Source organism: Peromyscus eremicus, chromosome 4 (genome assembly GCF_949786415.1).
Source record: "Peromyscus eremicus chromosome 4, PerEre_H2_v1, whole genome shotgun sequence".
Lineage (NCBI taxonomy): Eukaryota > Metazoa > Chordata > Mammalia > Rodentia > Cricetidae > Peromyscus > Peromyscus eremicus.
Window position 1 is genome coordinate 149187794 of NC_081419.1, and position 18782 is coordinate 149206575.

Consider the following 18782-nt stretch of genomic DNA (forward strand, 5'->3'; position numbering starts at 1 on the left):
GTTGGTTTGGTTTGGTTTTTGGGGTTTTTTGTTTTTCAAGACAGGATTTCTCTGTGTAGTTTTGGTGCCTGTCCTGGATCTCACTCTGTAGACCAGGCTGGCCTCGAACTCACAGAGATCTTTCTGGCTCTGCCTCCTGAGTGCTGAGATTAAAGATGTGCACCACTGATGTTCAACTCGGCTAACTTTCTTATAGTGTCCAGGACTCCCTCCCCAGGGGTGCCATGGCCCACAGTGAGCTTCAGTCTCCCACATCAATCATCAATTAAATGTACCACAGGTTTGCCCACAGGCCCATCTGCCAGGGACATTTTCTCAAATGAGGTTCCCTTTTCCAAAATGACTCTAGCTTGTATTAAGTTGACATAAAACTAGCCAGAACAAATATTCCTAACTTTTCTTGCTAAGAAAATCTTTTAAGAATATCTTATGTTGTATTTCACTGAAAATGCCTATAATTCACTTTTTAAATAATAATAATAATAATAAAGACAGAATCTCATTATGTAGCTCAGCCTGGCCTAGAACTTGATATGTAGACCAGGCTGGCCCGAAACTTACAGAGATCCACTTGCCTCTCACCCCCAAGTGCTGGGATTAAAGGTGCGCATCACTGTACCAGGCTTGCAGACTCCTTTGGAAGATTTGCTAACTTTAAGGTTCATAGTTGAGAGTTTCTCTCCCTTTTAGCTTTTGAAAGCGGCATTCCACTGCTCGTGTTTCAGAAGAGAAGCTGCCATTTCTCGTGTTGGGCTGCCTTTCCTTTTTCTATCTTCAAGATTTTCCTCCTTGTTTTGTCTGTTACTGTTTCGATCTCAGTGAGTTTGGGTGTGAGTCTCCTATCAGGTGTTTGCTCAGCTTCCTAGACATGTGGCTTAAGTTATTTAAAACACTTTTTTTGCATGGAGAGATTTTCAGATATTGTTTCCTTTTTTTCTCCTCTTTTTAACTCCCATCTTTCTGGGACTCTCGTTACACATATGTGGGTCCACTGCATGGCACATATCTTGGCTTTTCTTCATTCCTTCCCTTTGTACATCTCTCTCTGGTCATCACAAAAAGAACTATTTCGAAACAGTGACTCTTCTGCCAGCCCAGATGTGACTGGCCTTTTTCAGTGACGTTTTCTCTTCCATTCAGTCCCTTGAACTATGCTGCTCCACACTGGACTTTACTCTGGATTCTTGTGAATGATCCCTGTCTTGTCAAAACTCTCTATTTGATTGGATGTAATGGCTGCTGTGAAGATTTTGCTGAGTGTGATAACTGAGTTAGCCATTTCATAGGTTTTTTTAGTCTTGTGTTGATGGCACTTTCCCATCTTTTTATACTTCCTGAAAACTAGACGTTTTAGATAATACATTATAGCAGCGGTGGACACTGGTTTCTCTTGCTGAGGGCTTGCCACCACTCACTTGTTTATGTGTTTATGACATGCCATGGCTGTTTTAGGATTCATTCTTCCTCCAAACGCACACAGTTGGAGATGCAGCCACTGCGGTGTGCACGGTCACCTGAGACAACAGTGGTTTATCCGAAGTGGGTTATCGGGTCTCTCTTGACTGTCCCATTCCGTCTCCCCCCCTCCCCCCCCCCACCAACCTCTCTGGGTAGCTGACTGTCTTCACAGACATCATACCAAGCTGCCAGCCTCCACCAACTGCCTGTTGAGTACTGTATTTTTGACAGTGCCCAGGAGCATACAGTACTCTATAGTGCAGCCTCTCCTGTCCAAGCCCCCTTGCAGGCCAGTTTTGAGGCCAGTCCTTGAGGTTTGGCCAGGAGGGCTCTCACAGCTGCCTCTGCTTTGATTTGCCGTTGAGTCAGCTGGCCCGCAGTGGGGCTTGTTGCTGCTGTGTGGCTATCGGCATCTGACACCTGTCCCACGTTTGCTTCTTATTTCCCTCCTCTGTCTGGTCTACCACTCAGGCAATCTCATCAGGTTTTCATGTATGATATTGCATTTTTCATGGTACCATTTCCATTTGGGCATTTCTTTTTTTTGGTTTTTCGAGACAGGGTTTCTCTGTGTAGCTTTATGCCTATCCTGGATCTCACTCTGTAGACCAGGCTGGCCTCGAACTCACAGAGATCCTCCTGCCTCTGCCTCCCAAGTGCTGAGATTAAAGGCATGTGCCACCACTGCCCGGCTCATTTGGGTATTTCTTATCCTTCTTGTATTGTTTTTTTTCTTGGTTGATACATATTGTCAACCTTTCACACACCATTTTTTAAATTATCATCATTTTAAAGTTCCTGCCTAGTTGTTTGAATAGTAAAGCAGTTGTGTGCGTATGTGGTTTCTCTTGGTTTCTTCTTTTGACTATAATTCAGATTTTCTTGCTTCTCCAGGAATCCTGTTCCGTCCTGAATGCCCAACATCTTTTTTCATTATCACATAACGGCGTGTATACCCTTGCTTTCCAGCCATGAGAGTTGGGTGTGCTGTCAACGTTGTCCAAGTGGAGCTGGGCCTGTGGTGTTCTGTAGTTCTAGTTGATTCTGCTCACTGCCATTTGAAGTGCCCCAAGAAAGAGTCACCACACCAGGTCCTCTGAGATCACGCTGAGCTTAGTGTAAGAGCCTTCTGAACCTTGCACAGTCCTGGAGCAGGTTGCATCCCAGCTAGCTGAGGTGGGGTCCCAAGGAGACACCCTAGCTCTAGTGTTACATCAAGGGGAGCTCTTCTCTGAGCTCCTCAGGCTTTGAGGGACCACTGCTTTAGCTGCAGAGAGGAGAGTGATTCTTATAGGGGCCTTCCAAGGTCTGTTTTAAGCCCTAGACTTCAGAACCTGAGCTTGGAATTGCCAGCATTTCTTTTAAGCTTCATCCTTGGTCCCCCTACTTTTAGAGGGCATCTGCCTCCTACCTGGGGAGGCTCCCACCAAGCTCTAGGGCCTTCCTGTTTTCTTGCTTTTCTCTTTGAAGATTGGTCAGTTGGACATTGGACTGGGACTTCCCCATACACTAATTTGTCTGTGGTGGTATTGTGTTCCCCAATATATCGTACACCCTAATAAATTTATCTGGGGTCAGAGAACAGAGCAGCCACTAGACAGACATAGAGGCCAGAAAATGGTGGCACTCACACCTTTAATCCTAGCATTCCAGAGGCAGAGATCCGCCTGGATCTCTGTGAGTTCAAGGCCACACTGGAAGCAGCCAGGCATGGTAACAAGAGCCTTTAATCCCAGAGAGTGATGGCAGAAAGTAGAAAGGTATGTAAGGCGTGAAGACCAGAAACTAGAGCTTTTGGCCTGGTTAAGCTTTCAGGGTTTCGAGAAGCAGTTCCGCTGAGATCCATTTGGATGAGGACTCAGAGGCTTCCAGTCTGAGGAAACAAGATCAACTGAGGAATTGGCAAGGTGAGGTAGCTGTGGCTGGTTCTGTCTCTCTGATCGTTCAGTGTTCACCCCAATACCTGGCTCCAGGTTTGTTTTTATTAATAAAACCTTTTAAGATTTGTGCTATATTTGTCCCCTGCCATCAGCATTTCACAAAAATGTTAGCAGTCTTCTTCCTCCGACCAAGCCATCACCCTTTGTCCTGCCGCAGGTGGGGACAGGGACAGTCAGCTGGACAATATTCCCTGCCACTCCACACTCCACACTGGATTCTACGGATGTTAGTCGTATGTTGTGGTGGTTTGAATGAGAAATGTCCCCCAGGAGCTCATGCCTTTGAACACTTGGTCCCCAGTAGGCAGTGCTGTTTGGAGAGGTTGTAGAATCTCCAGGAGCTTTGGCCTTGCTTGGAAATGTGTCACTGGAGGTGGCTTGGAGGGTTTGTGAGCTCATTCCACATCTTGTTCACTCTTTTGTGCTTCCTGTGTGTAGATGAAAATGTGACCGCCCAGCTTCCTGCTCCGGCCACCTGCTGCCACACCTTCCCTGACATTATAGACGCCTCCCAAAACCCTACACTCAAATAGACTTTAATCTGTACGTTGTTTTCTGCCAGATGATTTTATCACAAAGATGCCTATGAGCCCTGAGTGTCTACAGTGAGAACAGCACTCTCCCGGAGAGCCCAGGTTGTCAATCAAACAGGGCAGCTCTGCAACAGTTACTGCCTGGGCCCCCGACACATACAAGACAGTGATCAGGAGATCACTGGAGAAGGCTCTGCTGACCCGCATACCTGTCCTGTGCTTTCCCAGATCTGAGGAGCCGGTGGAGACGACAAGTTGCATGGTTTCGTGACAGAATCCCTCCACACTGGGTTGTACCACCTAAGTCATCAGACCCAGAGAGAAGGGAAAATGGCAAAGGTTTTTTGGCTATGTCCTCTGAGACATGTTTGAAAGTTGGCCCTCTAGGGCTTCCATAGGGCTACCTGAGAGGATGAATGTTATCTCCCACATGCCTGTGGCTTTGGCAACTCTGATGTCAGGTTGGCCATGTAGTGACAGACGTGCCTCTCAGTGGGAGGTCCAGGAAGTTGACTCAGATGGAAATTTGATCTGTATGCGTGAATGGCTCCAGCAGGTAGATGGAGGCTTCTCTTTGTCCTCCATGTGACAACTAGTGACTATATAGTTTCTCTTGATTCCCATGGAAAGGACTCACAAGGGTTGCCAAGGGGGCAGTGTAGAGATATCAATCTGGTGCTTAAGAGATTCTGCGTGCCCACTTCCCTCCCTCCTTCCCTCCCTCCCTCCCTCCCTTCCTCCCTCCTTCCCTCCCTCCCTCCCTTCCTACCTCCTTTTCTTCCTCCCTTCCTTCCTTCCTTCCGTCCTTCCTTCCTTCCTTCCTTTTTTCACTCATTCAATCATTTTCTCATCCCAGCATCAACTGAGTGCCAGGTACCACACAGGGCAGTGGATTGTGATGGTGACTAAAAAAATTCACCCCACCCTCAGGGTGCTGCAGTCTGGAGGGAAGGACAACCCTTAGCCGACCACTCCATCAGACTATAATGGAGTACAGAAAGACTGGTTTAGAGTAGGGGTCCCTAATTGTCTTCCATGTTCACTCTGAGACTCCCCAGGGAACAGCCTTCTTCAGACAAGGAGGGTGAGAAAGTGGCAGGAGAGAGAGGAGCTGCACACTTGTCAGTAGTGTGTGCCTGCACACTTACCAGTAGTGTGTGCCTGCACACTTATCAGTAGTGTGTGCCTGCACACTTATCAGTAGTGTGTGCCTGCACACTTACCATAGTGTGTGCCTCCCTTGCTAAGGGATGGGTCAAGTGGGGGCCCGACAGAGGGTCTGTGGCTGGAGAGACATTGGGATTCTATCCTAGCAAGGAAGGGGTCAGTGTGGTAGCAGCAGCAGGACCTGGTCTTCATTCCCTGAGACATTCCTCTTCTGGAGAAGGGTCGGGGGTGGGGGGCTTAGAGGATAGAGGGGGGATCTCTACAGTTACCCAGGCAGGAAGAGTACAAGAGCAGCCACGACTGGGAATGGGAATCAGTAGAGGGAACGTAAGTAAGCCAGAGCCATACAAGAGGCCAAATTTCTGTGACTTGGCAGAGAATGCATGTGTGCATGTGTGTGTGTGTGTGTGTGTGTGTGTGTGTATGTGTGTATATGTGTGTATGTGTGTGTATATGTGTGTATGTGTGTGTATGTATGTGTGTGTATATGTATATGTATGTGTGTGTATATGTGTGTATGTATATGTGTGTATATGTGTATGTGTGTGTATACATGTGTGTGTGTGTGTGTGTGTGTGTGTGTATAATATATTTGTATACTTCACTTTTCTGGGCATCCATGACAAATGACCTCCAACATAGCTGCTTGATGTGAGAGATGTTTGCTCTCCCACAGTTCTGGAGGTGAGAATTCTGTAGTCAATATGTGAGCAGGGCCACACACAGTCTGAAGATTCTTGGGGAGGGTCGTTCACCATGTCAGATACCAAAGAAAGATGGCAGCGGCAAACATGTAAAGGCACAGCAGAAGCAAAAGACACTCTCAGGTCTGTGGTCTCGGAGTCTTGCCTACCTGAGATTCACCCATCAGGGATTTGCCTCCTGGTGGGCTGACACCCTGAAGTCAACTGCCATCTGCTGCTCCTCTGACAAGGCCACCAGCATCTGACGTGGCCACTGGCAGTGTAGGCCCTGGGGCCCACTGATTTGGTCTCTCATCCCAGCCTTGCCCTCTCCTAGCTGTGGGGCTTCAAGGTGGACTCTGGGGTTCTCTGAGCTTTCATCTATTTCTCTGTGAAAGATGAAAAGTCTTAGTAGTGGGGCTGCAGACAAAACTGTAGAGCGCTTGAATGTGCTTAGGAGACCCTGTTAGTTCTATGTATTTGGGTTCCATGTTTTAAAATTTTTTAAAATGTTTTAAAGATGTTGTAGCATGAATCTTAAAAGGTCCTATTAATAAAACAAAACTGGAGCCAGCCAGGTATTGGGGTGAATACTGGAAGATCAGAGACAGAATAGGCCACAGCTAACCTCATCTGACCAACTTCTCAGTCAATCCTGTTTCCTCAAACTGGATGCCTCTGTGTCCTCATCTATATGGATCTCAGCTGAACTGCTGCTAAAAGCTTAACAAAGTTTAACCAGGGCTCTAGTTCCTGGTCCTCACACCTTGTATACCTTTCTACTTCCTGCCATTACTTCTTGGGATTAAAGGCATGTGTCACCATGACTGGCTTTTTCCAGTATGGCTTTGAACTCACAGAGATCCGGATGGATCTCTGCCTCCAGAATGCTAGGATTAAAGGTGTGTGTACCCCCATTCTCTGGCCTCTATATCTAGTAGCTGTTCTGTTTTCTGACTCCAGATAAGTTTATCAGGGTGAACAATATATTGGGGAACACAATATCACTACAAGATGTATTTTTTATTCTATGCATATGAGTACTTTGTCTGTATGTCTATACATCACATGCTTACATTGTGCTCAAGGGGGCAGAAGAGGGCACTGAGTCCCCTGGAGCTGAAGTTATAGATGGTTGTGAGCCACTGTGTGGGTCTTGGGGACCAAACTAGGATCTTCTTAAGAGCAACAATTGCTCTTAACTGCTGAACCATCTCTCCGTGTGTGTGTGTGTGTGTGTGTGTGTGTGTGAGTGTGAGTGTGTGTGAGTGTGTATGTGCATGCATGTGAGTGTAGTGCCCATGGAGGCCAGAAGAGGGCATCAGATACCATGGCGCTGAAGTTACAGGCAGTTGAAGGTTGCCTGTTGTGGGTGCTGGGAACTGAACTCAGATCCTCTGGAAGATCAACAGGTGTTCTTGACTGCTGAGCCACCACTTGGGCTCCCAAAGGACACTATGTGTAAGGATCAGGTTTTAGGTTCTACCAAACACATGGACAGGAGGGTATCAGAGACCACACAATGGTTCTAAAATCCCCACATCCCTCTGGAGCATAAGTGATTGACAAGTACGTATCTTCCTTTGTCCTTTCTTCCTCTCCACCATCAGGTGAGAAAAGACTCAGTTCACTGTACATTCTTTTCTATCAAGGATATGCTTTATGTAGTGGACCAGGAAATAATAGCACATGAGAAAGTAGAAAAAAGGGAATGAAAGTAATTGCAAGCATTCCCCATTGAAAGGGAGTGGGGAGGGGTGGGCTATTTAATTCTGAGGGTAAGGGTGCTGGATGCCCAGCCTGAAGATTTGAGTTCAATACTCTGGAACCCACATGGTAGAAGTCAAGAACCAACTTCTACAAGTTGTCCTTGGACGTTTACACACATGCTATGGCATGTACACACCCTTTTACACACACACATACACAAAAACAAAAAATAAAATTAAATAGGTATAAAAATGAATAAATAAAAGGGGTCAGTGTGACAAACATCCCCTAAAGGATATGGGATATAGACGATAAAGTGAAATTCCAGGTTGAAAGGATATCAAAAGTATGGCTCTCTAGCTTCTCTCAGCAGCTCACCTCCATGGTTGTGCCCTTGGCCTTGCATCATGCAGAATCATTCTTCCTCCAAAATAAGCCTGATCACAGTCCTACCACCCAGCCTCCTGGTGACCTGTTCTCCAGCCCTTTAGGAGGCTTCTCCAGGGTTCTTCTTTCCTTGGCATGGTTCTAACCACATCCTGACCATCCTAGCTCCCCAAGACCACATTTGGCTAATGTGCCTTTGGATCTCAGCTTGACCGTCTATCTCTGTCCCATTTCCAACTCTCAGTGTTCACCCTGGGCCTGGGGTGTGGGGTCCTCATTGCAGAGATCACACATACACTTTGATATGTTCAGTTCAGTGCTTCCCACCAGGGCTGAGATCAAAGGGCTGGCTGCTTGCCGATCAGTGTGGTGGGATCAGGACAGCCAAGGCATTCAGAACCTTCAGGTGAGGTCAATGCTCACCTTCAACACTCACCATGAGCACTGTGCCTCTTCTTCAGACCTGCCAGATGCCCCCATCACCAGTCAGCTCCTGCTGAGCCTCTGTGTAAGCCCTATGGAATTCTTCCCAGGAGGAAATGCCCTTTAGTCTCCAGGAGGTTAGAGTGCAGGACTCTTCAGGCTCCTCCCCCCTCTCTGGGGAACAATGCACTTCTCTCCTCACTAGTACAGTGTGCTTACTTTGCACCTGGCTTGCTGGTTTTGTCTTATTTTGTAATCAAGCGAAAGCATCTATTTCAAGTAGTCTAAATTGAAGTTTCATTTCCCAAATTGCAGGCATAGCACAAGCAGTCTCCCAGGGAAACACCCACTTTAGAAAATTTACTTAGCTGTGCCCCTGGTGTGGGGGCATTTTCAGAGCTTTGAAACATTTGCTGTGATTACTAACATTGCAGGGACTCCTTCACGTCTGTAGCATTCATGGTATTTGCAATAGATTATATTTTTCTTAGGATATATTCTGAAACATAAATTTGAGCAGATGAATGTTCTGGGTTTCTTAAAAAATAAAGAATTGCCACCCCAAAGGGCTGTGCTGGCCTAGGATGCTCCCCCTTCACCAAAGTGCTTGATTTCAGTGTACCCCACAAGGCCTGGGGAAGGATGGAGAGTCAGCTGGGCTGAGTAAAGACAATGACAATATTTGTGCCTCGCTCCAGTCAAGTGCAATGAGCTTGTTCTGGAGCCTAATGCTGGGACCGTCACCTATGTGCTTGGGCATAGAAACAAGAAAAAACAGACGGTGGGGCCAGGACACTGTGGTAATGGCCATGCGCTCGTTAGAAATGCTGCTCATGGGTTCCAGGTTGAACTGGGTAGAAGTACCCTGTGGGAGAGCTGAAGGAGGAACTGGGGGAGAAGGAAGTGACTGTGGCTACCATATCTGAGTAGAGGACAAGATCGGGGGTCGGGGTGAAGGAGAAGCGCAGGTATGTCGTGTTCTCATGGGGAGGTAGCCTGGTTGTGGTGACCGGATTAGGCTGGCGTTGAGTGTGGAGGGCCTGTGTTACCAAGGGGAGGATTTGATCTCCCCAGGGGCATTAGGAATTGTAAAAAGGCAGCTGAGGCAGCCATGGGCATCAGTGGCCACAGGGACATTAAGGTTGTAGTTAATGTGGGCAGGCACTGAGGTTGTCCTGGATATAGCATGCTTATCAGCAGGAGTATAGGCGCTCTCAGGACCCAAGGACAGTTTGAGTGATCTCAATGTGAATGTGCTTGAAGATTAAAAAAGGACACGGACTCAAGAAGTGAACCCAGAGGAAGAGGGACCATGGGTCTGGTGTCTGCTGGATAGCCCTGGTGGGAAGTGGGGTGGACAAAGCTGGCTCCTTCTTATCTGGGCTTTGGATATCTCAGTAGACTGCAATGTTACCCATGGCTTTCTCCCCAGCCTCACAGAAACACCCAGAGTCTGACACAAATGTACCCGTGTGAAGATGCCCTTAGGCATCAAGTAGCAGGTCATCAGCTTGGAGCCTGTGGGTCTTTGGGCATCTTGTCTTAGCCTATACTCACATATGTCCTAAGTCTGCCCATTGCCAGCCAAACCACTAGGCTCCTGGTCTGCTGCACAGGGACACAGGGTTAGATATAATGTCTCAGAGGACCAGTGAGGGTTGCGGAATGGGACGGTAGTGGGGTGCAGGGCTGAGGAAAGCCTGTTTGTGACAGCTACACTGGAGGTGCAGAGACAGAGAGACAGTGAGAGATAAAGACAGACAGATCAAGAAATATATAGACTAAGAGACAGAAACGGAGATGGGGAGGGGAGTAGTTGTTTCTCCTCTGCACACCAAGCAGATCAGGGGTCAGAGTGATAGAGAGGAGGCACATGAGGAAGGCTGGCTGGTGGTCCAGGAGCCTGGGAGTCTGGAGGCCCCTCTCTATCACCCACTTTCCACTGGAGCTAGTCTGTGTGGACTGTGGCTCCTCACCTTGTGTCTTCTTAAATAATGGCTTGTTACTGTTGCCCAGAAGCACAATAATATTACCCTCAAATGACTTTTCAGTGGCTTCCTGTGACCAGCCTGGAAACCCTCACTTGAGGCACAGTGCCTGAGATGCCCCTGGCAGTGCTAATGTGCCTGGGTGGAGGGATGGGGATCTTCTATCTCACCCCAGCTGGTGGGCTTGGAGTAGCCTGTTTCCTCACAGATGTAGAAGAATCCGCTCACAGATCAACCCAGAGTGAGGCCAGCTCAGCAGCACAGAAGTCCCGCTGGACTCCACAGCTGCCCCCGCCATGGCCCTGGATCTAGTAATGACTCTTTGAAAATCTTTGCCTTCTGGATCCTTGGGCCAGCTGAGTGCCCTAGGCTGGCTTCTTCTGAGGCAGGGTGGGGCTCAAAGGTGTCATTAACAGGGCAAGGACTCTCTAAAGGACAGAAGCAAGCTCTCAGGATCATCAGTAACTGTGGGATTAGATTACCCAGAATCCTTAATGGGAAGTGGCTCTTGGCAAACATACAATGGATGTCCAGTTGCCCCAGGAATTTTCTGTGGAGGCCTGGCTCTGTGTTTGTGCTTACTTTTGGTGTTCCTCCATCTCTGTTGCCCCCTCCTCCTTTCCCTTCTTCTTTACCTCCCCCAGTTTATGTCCCCAAGCCTTTACTTCCTGCTGAACTCTTTGTTTACCTAAGTTCAGCCCCAGGGAGGGGCACCTGTTACCCAAGTGACACTGGGAAATGAGGAGCAGGATGCCCCTGTTGTGATGGAGAGGCAGGGCCATCTCTCCCTCTTGCACTCAGAGAAGGATCTGGGCCACACTGACATCACAGGACCCAGTGACAGAGTTTGGCTTCTTTGCTTCTGGCCCAGGCTGGCTATTTGTGGTAAAGAAAGGGTGTGGGCACCATTCCCATCCGTAGCAACTTTTCTTCCAAGCAGGGATTCTCATCCCAGGGGCTATTCTGCCTTCAGGGGATATGGGCAGTGTGCCAAGCACTTCAGCCACTATAACTGAAGTAGAACAGGGGGCTCCTGAGAGCATCCAGTGGGTAGAGGTTAGGCACACTGTTGAAGTCCCATGGTGTAAGCCCTGCCTCACAGAAGCCTTTTCCATGCATGCCATCAAGGCTGGGGAGGGACATTCTTACCCGGGGCCCCCCTGAGACTGACCTTCTGGTCCTGTGCCTGAGCCAGCAACCCTGGGACTTGGAGTAGATGTGGGGTGTCAGATGAGCCTCAGATGTTGGCCTGCCGCTCACTCTGTGGCATGACTGGGGATCAGTGTCTTTGTCCATGGGTTGGGTGTCAGAACCCCCAGGGGGACCATGGACCCACAGGCTGAGCTCCAGACATGGTAAAGGCATCAGGACTGCAGGCAGGGGTGTGGGAAAGTCCCAGAACCTCCAGGAAACTCTGTCACCGTCATCCTCGGAACTCTCCCAAGTCTGAGAGCAGTTGCTAGAAGAGTGGGTTTGTGGATGAGGCTTAGGGCTCCCGTTCTGGAGATTTCTGCCTTGCTCTCAGCCCAGGCTGTATTCCTGAAGGTATGGAGCAGAGTGGAGGCTGGGAGGGGCCAGGCCCTTGGTCCCCTGAGCTGCTCTTCTGGCCCTGGGCTGCCCTCCTCACCCCAGCCCTGCCCCGCTCACGCATGTCTATATTTAAGAATGTTTGCAGATAATAACGGGCTTCAGCCCCCAAAGGCAGACGGAAGCTTCCTGGCAATTGCAGTGTTGCGCGAGGTGCTGGGCTGGAGGGTTTTCTCCGAGTCTGAATGAGCGAGTGAAGCCTGGGGCTCCTTGCCAGCCTCTGCCTCCCAGGGCACTCTGAACATCCAGGAGCCGCAGGGAAGCTGAGTTGCTGGGGAAAATGGAGACTTCCATCCAGAGCCACCCCTTGACCTTGGCCATGAGGCAAGTTGAATCCCCCCAGCGTGGGCATCTATTTAGGGGAGACCTTTGACAGGCAAAGGCTGAGCAAATCCTTGCTGCTGCCTTGCCGCGGAATGATTTTTTCTCTGGAATCAAAGGACTGTGTGGGATTGGAATCTGGGGTCTGGGAGGGTGCTGATCCTCTCCTGCAGGCAGGTCCTATTTACAAGTCCCTGTGGGTCAGACCAGGATCAGCCCTGAGCTTGTGTCCTAGAGCCCAGAAAGAGCCCATCGGCCTTTGTTTCCAAGGAATGTCATTGTAACCTATTACTTCTGGGCTAGACATAAAAGCTCCACCTGCATGCCTTTTCATCACTAACTGCGAGATAATTTCCAGGAAACAATAGATTGCTTCCTTGGGTCTGCCTGCGTCCTGCTCTCAAGCCATGTTTTGTGAAAATTCGGTGTACAGCAGAACCTCCCTGGTGGCTGTTCCAGCATTCATAAATGTCGGGGGATAAATCTCCCCCTGTCAGGAGTTACTGTCCCCTGGGGTCTCTGTCCCAGCGTTCCAGCTTGAGGATGTGTTCAGGTTACTGTCTGATTCTGTATGTGAAAGCATTCAATGGTTTGGAAGGAAGGTTGGGAGTCTCAAGTTAGAGCCTGAAAAGGAACAGGGAAACTGAGTCAGAGAGGTATGTGATTTTAAGTTCATGGTTTCCTAAGGTGCCTGCTGTGTTCCAGGCTGCAATGATATTTCGACCCAGTGGGAACTGGGCATTCTGGATCCTGAGGACTTAAGGAGAAGGGAGAGGTCTGCATGCTGGCAGACTTACCCCATCCCCCCAAAAGCTGCTTTCTCCTTAGGGGGCCCTGAAAGAAGGTCAGCTCACACACTTGGTGTGTGTGCAGCACGGTTGGTTCTTATGTTCTGCTTTGTGGATGAGGTACAGAACGGTGAAATGCATACTCATTTTAAAAACACCATCTCTAGGAATAATAAATTATAAAAAAAAAAACAAGCCACGGTTGAAATTCATTCAGAAATAATCAAAGCTGGGTTGTCTGGGCGCAGAGAGGATCCAGGGAGAGCTGTTTGGAAGCTGACATTCACTTGTCACCTAGGTGTGACTCTTGCAGAAGTAAACATTCCCAGAAAGATCTGTGAATTCACTGCTATTCAGCTTCACAACTTATACCAGTGAATTAAAATAAGAAAAAAAGGAAGCTCCCCCATGGAAACACGCCATCTCTTTACATACACCGTGGTCCTTTCCTAAGCCACATCATAAGTGAGTAGCTCAAGTAGTTTGCAGTTCTGTGTACAAGCAATATAGATGCATTTTTGTTCTTGCAGACAATGGTTTATATTAATTCCTTGATTGCCAAGGAGTAGCAGCCCCAGTCAGTGTCACATACCCTCAGCCTGGGGTCTGTACACTGTTGTTACATAATGCAGTCACCTGACTTGTGAGGTGATGGTTCGTATCATGTATGTTCAGAACGTTCCATTTTTAATAATCTAAAATATCATTATTAGGAGCAGCCTGCTTCCCCTGAAGTCACAAACTGTGAAGCTGTAGAGTTGCTAGCAGGAAGTACCTAGCCTGAAGACCCAGTCAGATCCTCTTATAGAGGTAGCTGAAGCCAGTTTCTCTTGGGTCCCAAGGCTAATGCTCTGGAGCTCTTGGTGCTGAGCCGGGTGGTGCTATTTTTAGCTCTCTTCCTTCATGCATCTTGACATCATTTGACATGTCACAGCTGAGTCTCCGCTGTGCAAGGCAGTTACCGCACTCTGTCATCTGTGTTTTGTGGGACAAAAATAGTCTTTACCTAAGCACATTTATTTTTTGTATATTGTATTTATTATCGGGGGGGGGGGTTATGATATAAATTACTTTTAAAAGATACAAAATAAGGCTGGGGAGATAGCTTAGTTGTGCAAGTGTGAGAGCTTGAATTTGATTCTCCAGAACACATGGACAAAAGCTGCATGTGGACCTTGTAATCCCAGCACCGCAGAAGCAGAGACAGGGAGACCCCTTGGGCTCCCAAGCCAGCCAGTCATCAGAGCGTAAGTGGTGAGTTCAGACCAGTAAGAGGCTGTCCATGAAAAGACTGTTCAAGAATGGCACCCAAGGTTAACCTCCAGTCCTCCACACCGAAGCACACACATGTGCACGTGAATACACACACATGCGTAGACACAAAGTAAAGCCTATCCTTTTTATTTTATTTCCATCAGTCTGTCCACCCATGACCACCAAGGGTAAGGACTATTAGTCCTGTCACTGGGCCATGGTCCTGAGCTTGGAGTCCCTGCATCATGCAAAGCTCACCTGTGGGGTTTCTGACTCTTAAGACCAAGGAGCAGCAAGAAGATTTGATTCTCTGGCAGTCCTGGATGATAGTGCTGGGGACATGTCCTGTGCCCCAGATCTAGGTCACCCCGGATGACCTCAGAGATTGAAAGAGTAAAGAGCCTACTTCAGAAATAGATGGAAGAGCAAGGGACATTAGTTGTAAGATGAACTTGACTGGGAAAGAACTAAACATGTTAGTCAGATTTGGTAGCTGGGGCTGAGTACCAGGTGACGGCAGGAAGGACTCCTTCAACTATGAGGTGTGATTCTGGTATTTTGGGAGGATAAGGTTCAACTGTCCGGAGTTTGAGGGGTCTGAGCCAGGTACTTGGCTCTGAAACACTGGCTGGTTGGGTCCATACAGGTGCAAATGAACATGTCGCCCGTGAGCACACACAGTGTGGTGTGGTGTGGCTGTTTGCTGGAGCTGTGGGTATCACATTGCTTGAGATGCTTATCAGATATCTACGGAGATATCTGATAAGTATTCAAAACGCAAGCTAGGCCTTAGACACTTGGGAGAGCATATCCATGGCAGAGCTCTTGCTAGCGTGTTTGAGGCACTGGGCTGCATCTCCATCACAAACAAAAAAAAGAAAAATGGGACATAGAACCGTAGCAGAGAATAAATTGATACAACAGGCCTGTCTCAGCTAAGCTGCTATGGGAACGTGTGTGTATATGAACACAAACTCACACATGCCACACACACCCCTCTGGGTCCAGGGTTCTTTCATTTCCTTCCTCTGGCTTTCCTCCATCTTCTGTTCTTTCTTCATGTTTCCATATTCTCCTATTCCTCTCCCCTTCCCTCCTCCCCGTCTCTGCACACGGTGCTTCCCTACCTCCTACCCCCTTTTGGCCACCTGATAGCAATCTGGTCCACAGGGATTTTGTCCATGGATGTCTACAGATGCACTCAGAGGGAAGGTACGTCAAGTCCAAGTTGTTTCTCTGGGGTCTGCCATGCTGTGGCCTGGCTTGTGGGAGAAATGGTTCCACTCACTTGCCTGTGACCCGTGCTACTTGCCAGCACACTGAGAAGGAGTCAAGGCAGAAACCACAGGCCCACCCAGCAGAAAACACTGGCTTCCTGCCTGATGCCAGCATTTGCTCACCCTTACTCACTTTTTCACATCCAAGTCCACCACAAGCACCACTCGGGAGACACAACAAGGTGTCAAAGCCCCGGAGTCCAGCAGGTCTACATGTAGTCATCCAGTGCAGTATTTTCCTGTTGTTATGTTCAAAACCTTCATAAGACATTTTGGTAACTGTAGCAGTAACCTGGGTCTCTATGGGAATGCCACAGGGCTCCATTCTAGGATCTGAGCCTTCAACACTGACCTAACCAACTTGGCACATTTGTCACCTAGGAAGAAGGTAGAAGTCAATATTTTTTTTTTTGTCTAAAACTCGTTTTATACAATTTCTATATAAAATAATTTTATTAATTCCTTGCAAATCTGTATGACTTATTTCGATCATATTCACCCCCTCCAACTCCTCCCAGATCCACACCCCTCCCTCCTCTGTTTGTCTAAACCAATCAAGTTCAATCTGTGCTGTTCATATCCTCTTGGCTGTGTGGCCATCCCCCTGAGAATCTTATCAGTGTGGCCCATGTGCTCCCGAACCCAGTGGCAGGCACCTCAGTCAGCAGAGTGTGTGTGAGAGGCTGAGCTCACAGGAGGTTACTGTCGGTAAACTCCAGGGACTCAGGTTTGCAAAGTTCATGGACCCACTCCCGCCTAGGGTTCAGGATGGGCGAGAACCAGACCTTTCAGGGTCACCAGGCAACTACCGGTGTACACAGGGTGGTGTGAGCAGAGCAAACAAGATTGCTGTTGCCCTGAGTTCACATGCTTTTGGGGGGATAGACAGCAACAGCACCCAGTATCCTGCCTGCTAGCAGTGAGCATTGTGGAAAATGAATAGAGAAATGGGACAGAGAAGGGACTTGTCGATGTGGCGGGTGGCAGGGACCATGTGCTAACTTCAGTGGCAAGTTGAGACGCCACAAGGAGGTGACGTCTGAGCAAGGACCTGATAGGGTTAGGAAATGAGCAGAGTAAATTTCTTTCTTTTTTCTTTTCTTCTTCTTCTTTTTTTTTCCCCCGAGACAGGGTTTCTCTGTAAAACAGTTCTGGATGCCCTGGAACTCACTCTGTAGACCAGGCTGGCCTCAAACTCATTGAGATCTGCCTGCCTCTGGAGTGCTGGGATTAGAGGCGAGTGCCACCAATGCCCAATGAAAATAGTAGATTTCTGTCTAGACAGAAGCTTTGTGAGCAGGGGACAGACACCCCAGTGCAAAGACTCCAAGTTGGAACCTGCTTGAGATGAGGAGCCTAGGGCAGCTAGAGCTACATGCATTCCCTGCAGAGACAGGAGGCAGAATGGAGATCACTTTGGCTTTGGTCTGAATGTGATGGGAGCCACCTGAGGTTTGAAATTCAGATTTTGAAATTCTGATTTAAGAAAGCCTGTGGACCACCAGGGTGAGGACAGACCAGTGAGAAAGAGGGCTGGCCAGGCTGGAGGCCATGGCTGTGAACCCGGCAGATGAGGGGATGGCCACAGGGAGGGACATATCTAGAAGACGGAGGCGGCAACAGCGGCTGGAGGAGTGACTAGAGAAGCAGGATATGCAGCTCTCTCAGGGGCCACTTAGCTTCGTTCTCAGCACTGGAAGAATTGAGCTGGGAGGGAAGGGAGGCTTTGGTAGAGCAGTTCGGGGAGATGGAGGTACAGGTGTGACCGTGACAACTTTGAGATCTGTGTTGTAAAGTTGGGAAAGTGACCAGGGCTGAAGGGACCCTATAGGGGCCACAGTTGTACATGTACTGGGCCTGCAGTAACATACTCTTTCCCAGATTCACTTATTTGTCTGCTGCCTGCATCCAATTTGCTGAATACTTTCTTTTAGTCAAAGTCTTTTTTTAAAAAAAGGAATTCTTTTTAAAAAAAATCTCTTGTTGGAAGCAGAAATCCAGTAGCACTGTGTCTGATGAAAGGCAGCCGTTACATGGGACAGTGACTGCAAAGCCGTATGTACTGGGCTGGAAAGACACTCAATGGGAAAAGCCCATACTGCACAAGCTTGAGGGCCTGAGTCTGTGATCCCTGAACCCACATAAAAGCCAGGCACAGTCACCTTCACAGGTAATCCCAGCACTAGGGAGGGGATAGGGAGAGTCCCCAGGGACTGACTGGCTAGCCAGCCTAGCCAATCAGTGAGCTGCAGGTTCACCAAGGGCTCCTATCTCAAAGATGAGGATGGACAGCAATAAGAATAAATATAACCATTACCTCCACAATCAGGGTATATGTGCATACGTATATACAGGTGCACACTCATGCAATACATGCGCGTGCACGTGCACGCACACACACACATACCCCTCAAATCAGTAAACAAAACAACACATGCAGTTCACAATAGACGTGGTCTCTCACTGAGGGTGTCAGGGCGGAGGACCCGCTGAACTTCGTAAATAAGGCAGCAATGGGTGTTAGGATGTCACAGACAACAGAGTGCTAGATTAAGGCAAGGCTCCCTTGGTGGTATTAGAAGATTAGAAGGAACTACAGAGACTCTGATGTCTATTACCTTGGGGTCCACAGATGCCCCAAGTCACTTCATGATCTTCTCTGTGCCCAATCCTTGAGGAGGCGCTGAGTGGAGCAGCTGTTCACTGGGGAGTACAGAACAAGGAAGCTTGGGGTCTGCCTTGACCCTAGGCTAGACATTTGGTTCACTTTTCTCATCTTTGAGACGAAATATTCACTAGAAGCAAGTTCAGGGAGAATGGGTTCATTTGTGCTCACAGTGTGAGAGGATGCGGCCCATCATGGAGGTAAAGACACGAGAGAGCTCAGTGGTAGAAGAGTGTGGCTGGGACTTCTTATATCCCGCAGGACTCCCTGGCCAGGCTCTCAGGGCCAGCTTCCAGAAGCCTATTTTTCTACCAGGTAGTCTTGATTTACTGAAAGCCCCACAGCTTCCAGAAAGACAGTCCCAGATGGGGATGGAGTGTTTAAGCATATAGGGGGCATTTCACATTCAGACCATATCTACTGGAAAGCTGGTTTCTCCTCAACAGATTTTGAAGATGGCAACTTGAGAAAGAGGAAGTGAGGTGTATCTCAGGTGGTTCCAGGGAGTGACCGACCCTGCCAGGAAGGCCAGTGACCCACAGGCTTCCATTCTCTCCGAGCATTCCCACTAGAGTTTGGTCTTTTGAAATTAAGCAACCCT

At 48.5% G+C, this 18782-nt stretch overlaps 1 protein-coding gene across 1 annotated transcript in view; it reads left to right on the forward strand.

Annotated features, from left to right (window-relative positions):
- Phactr3 (phosphatase and actin regulator 3) overlaps nucleotides 1-18782 on the forward strand; it is a 238434-nt gene that overhangs the window by 71340 nt on the left and 148312 nt on the right. The window lies entirely within an intron of this gene.